Genomic DNA, 4,864 nt, shown 5'->3' with positions numbered 1-4,864 from the left:
TCTCTCTCTCTCTCTCTCTCTCTCTCTCTCTCTCTCTCTCTCTCTCTCTATATATATATATATATATATATATATATATATATAATCTCCTCCCACTTACACACACACAATGTAATGTTAGTTGGCCTAAAAAATAATGAAATCTTGCCATTTGTAACAGCATGAATGGACTTAGAGGGTATAGTGGTAAGTGAAATAAGTCAGAGAAAGACAAATACTGTATGATCTCACTTATATATGGAATCTAAAAAAAATCACAACAAATGAACAAACAACAAAATGGAGACAGACTCATAGATACTGAGAGCAAACAGGTGGTTGCCGGGGCAGGGGGAATAAATGAAATGGGTGGTGAGATTAAGAGGTACAATCTTTCAGTTACAAAATAAATGAGTCCCAGAGATAAAATGAACAGCATAAGGAGTACAGTCAATAATTATGTAATATCTTTGCATAGTGACAGATAGTAACTAGACTTATTGTGGTGATCATCTCGTAATGTATAGAAATATCGAATCACCATGTTGTGCACCTGGAACTAACACAGTGTTGTAGGTCAATTATACTTCAATTAAAACAAAAAGTTAAATGGGGGTGGGTAAAAAAAGACACCCTTTCTGGGCAGTGAAGAAAGTTCTCAGATTAGACCCAGTTTTGCTCTCGAAGAATAATTCGCTTGTCATTGTTCTCCTTCTACCCTGGTTCTGCCCTCTGGCAAGTCCTCCCTCAGCCATTTTTCTCCCTGGCTATACGTGAAGTGGGAGCATGCCTTCCTTGAGGACAATACAGCTTTGACAGCCTGCTTCCTGATGGTGCAGGGTTGGAGACCCAAGTGTTGTTTTATGGCTTTACTTATTTATTCAGGCGAGGCTTGTGGGGTTTTTTGGCAATACAGTTCCCTCAGAAACTTCAGATCTATTTGCTTTGAAGCAGCTTATATTCCCAAAGATCTCTCAGACAGGTTTTCAACATTATCAAAAAAGTGAGAGAAACTTCAAAAAATTTCAAAAGGTAACAACCTGGTCTATACTCCTTGTCTTATTACCATAACTTAGGTCAAGAAGAGGATCTTGAGACTTCCCTGGTGGTCCAGTGAGTAAGACTCTGCGCTCCCAATGCAGGGGGCCTGGGTTCTATCCTGGTCGGGGAACTAGATCCCGCATGCATGCTGCAACTAAGAAGCCCGCATGCCGCAACTGAAAAAAAAAAGAAAGATCCCGCATGCTAAAACTAAAGATCCCGCACGCCTCAACAAAGATCCCGAATGCCACAACTAAGACCCGGCGCAATCAAACGAAAAATAAATAAATAAATAAATATTTTTTTAAAAGAAGAAGAAGATCTTATCTGGTGGTTTAATCCGTGAAAATGTGAATTATGACTTTGGTGAACTTTCCAGTCCCTCCTTATTCTACTAGTTGTATATTTGTTTATGTTGCAGTCATATTCTATGTAGTTGGTGTCGGAATTAAACTCCACTATGTGGTGGCTACCTCATCAGATGGTGCAACAGATGATCCTGAATCAAAAACAAAATGAAGGGCTTCCCTGGTGGCGCAGTGGTTGAGAGTCCGCCTGCCGATGCAGGGGACATGGGTTCGTGCCCCGGTCCGGGAAGATCCCACATGCCGCGGAGCGGCTGGGCCCGTGAGCCATGGCCGCTGAGCCTGCGCGTCCGGAGCCTGTGCTCCGCAACGGGAGAGGCCACAGCAGTGAGAGGCCCGCGTACCGCAAACAACAACAACAACAACAACAACAAAAACCAAATGAAATCGTGATGATCACTAAAACCACCATTTCACCCAGCAGGGAAAACCATAACCATATCTAACCTAGATAGATTAGATCTAGAATTCTAGACTAGGGGTCAGCAAACTATGGCCTGTGGATCAAATCTGGCCAACCACCTGTTTTTGTAAATAAAGTTTTATTTGAACATGACCACACTTATTTGTTTACATATTGTCCATGATGCTTCTGTGCTTCAATAGCAGAGCTGAGTACCTGCAACAGAGACTGGCTTGCAAAGCCAGATTTACCTTCTGGTCCTTTGCAGGAAAAAAAATTGCCCATTCTTTTTTTCTGATTTTTAATAACATGTGTCCTATCATATCTGTGCACATATTTTTTTAGCATTCTTTTTTTAATATCTTTTTTAAAAATTGAAGTATAGTTGATTTACAATGTCGTGTTAGTTTCAGGTGTACAGCACAGTGATTCAGTTATACATATATATATGTATATTCTTTTTCAGATTCTTTTCTCTTATCGGTTTTACAAAATATTGAGTATAGTTCCCTGTGCTATACAGTAAGTCATTGTTGGTTATCTATTTTATATATAGTAGTGTGTGTATGTTAATCCCAACCTCTTAATATATCACTCCCCACCCCCCTTTCCCTTGGGTAACCATACTTTTGTTTTCTATGTCTGTGAGTCTCTTTCTGTTTTGTAAATAAGTTCATTTGTACCTTTTTAAAAAATTGCCCATTCTTGTTCTAGACAATATTTAATAGCCTCTTCCATGATCTGTCAATGAGGACCAAAAGGGAGATGAGACTGGAAAATTCCACTCTTTACACTACAAAGCTACAGTAATCAAAACAGTATGGGGTTTCCCTGGTGGCTCAGTGGTTAAGAATCCGCCGGCCAATGCAGGGGACATGGGTTCGAGCCCTGGTGCGGGAAGATCCCACATGCTGCAGAGCAACTAAGCCCGTGCACCACAACTACTGAGCCTGCGCTCTAGAGCCCATGAGCCACAACTACTGAGTCCACGTGCCACAACTACTGAAGCCCACGTGCCTAGTGCCTGTGCTTCGCAGCAAAAGCCACCTCAATGAGAAGCCTGTGCACCGCAATGAAGAGTAGCCCCCGCTTGCCACAACTAGAGAAAGCCCGTGCAGCAATGAAGGCCCAACGCAGCCAAAAATAAATAAATAAAATTAAAAAACAAAAAACAAAAAAACAGTATGGTACTGGCACAAAAGCAGAAATATAGATCAATGGAACAGGAGAGGAAGTCCAGAGATAAACCCATGAACTTATGGTTACCTAATCTATGACAAAGAAGACAAGAATATACAATGGAGAAAAGACCACCTCTTAAGTGGTGCTGGGAAAACTGGACAGCAACATGTAAACGAATGAAATTAGAACACTCCCTAACACCATACATAAAAATAAACTCAAAATGGATTAAAGGCCTAAATGTAAGGCCGGATACTATTAAAGTCTTAGAGGAAAACACAGGCAGAACACTCTTTGACATAAATCACAGCAAGATCTTTTTCAATCCACCTCCTAGAGTAACGAAAATAAAACCCAAACTAAACAAGTGGGAACTAATTAAACTTAAAAGCTTTTGCACAGCAAAGGAAACCATAAGCAAAATGAAAAGACAACCCTCAGAATGGGAGAAAATATTTGCAAACGAAGCAACCAACAAGGGATTAATCTCCAAAATATATGAAGAGCTCATGCAGCTCAATATCAAAAAAAAAAAAAAAAAAGAAAAGAAAAGAAACCCAATCAAAAAATGGGCAGAAGATCTGAATAGGCGTTTCTCCAAAGAAGACATACAGATGGCTAAAAAGCACAAGAAAAGATGCTCAACATCACTAATTACTAGAGAAATGCAAATCAAAACTGCAATGAGGGGCTTCCCTGGTGGCGCAGTGGTTAAGAATCCACCTGCCAATGCAGGGGACATGGGTTCGAGCCCTGGTGCGGGAAGATCCCACATGCTGCGGAGCAAATAAGCCCGCGAGCCACAACTACTGAAGCCCGTGCGCCTAGAGCCCGTGCTCCGCAGCTAGAGAAGCCACTGCAATGAGAAGCCCGCGCATCACAACAAAGAGCAGTCCCCACGAACCGCAACTAGAGAAAAGCCCGCGCACAGCAACAAAGACCCAATGAAGCCAAAAATAAAATAAATAAATTTATTTTAAAAAACAACTGCAATGAGGTATCACCTCACACTGGTCAGAATGGCCATCATCAGTCTACAAACAATAAATGCTGGAGTGGGTGTGGAGAATAGGGAACCCTCCTACACTTGATGGGAATGTAAATTGGTACAGCACTGTGGAGAACAGTATGGAGGTTCCTTAAAAAGCTAAAAATAGAGCTACCATATGATCCAGCAATCCCACTTCTGGGCATACAACTGGAGAAAACCATAATTCGAAAAGATACGTGCACCCCAATGTTCATTGCAGCACTATTTACAATAGCCAGGACATGGAAGCAATCTAAATGTCCATCTACAGAGGAATGGATAGAGAAGATGTGGTACATATATACAATGGAATATTACTCAGCCATAAAAAAAGAACGAAATAATGCTATTTGCAGCAACATGGATGGACCTAGAGATTGTCACGCGGAGTGAAGTAAGTCAGACAGAGAAAGACAGATATCATATGATATCACTTATATGTAAAATCTTAAAAAAGGGTACAAATGAACTTACCTACAAAACAGAAATCGAGTTACATATGTAGAAAACAAACTTATGGTCACCCAGGGTAAGGGTGGGGGGAGAGATAAATTGGGAGATTGAGATTGACATATACACACTGCTATATATAAAATAGATAACTAACAAGGACCTACTATATAACACAAGGGAACCCTACTCAATACTCTGTAATGGCCTATATGGGAAAAGAATCTAAAAAAGAGTAGATACATGTATATGTATAACTGAATCACTTTACTGTACACCTGAAACTAATACAACATTGTAAATCAACTATACTCCAAGAAAAATTAAAAAAAAAAAAAAGACTTCCAGCTTTTGGCTCAGAGGAGGCCAAGGTGCAACTTTCTTCAGTCGTCCTGAATCCAGGTTCATCCGACA

Source organism: Physeter macrocephalus, chromosome 11 (genome assembly GCF_002837175.3).
Source record: "Physeter macrocephalus isolate SW-GA chromosome 11, ASM283717v5, whole genome shotgun sequence".
Lineage (NCBI taxonomy): Eukaryota > Metazoa > Chordata > Mammalia > Artiodactyla > Physeteridae > Physeter > Physeter macrocephalus.
This window is presented reverse-complemented; position numbering follows the sequence as displayed.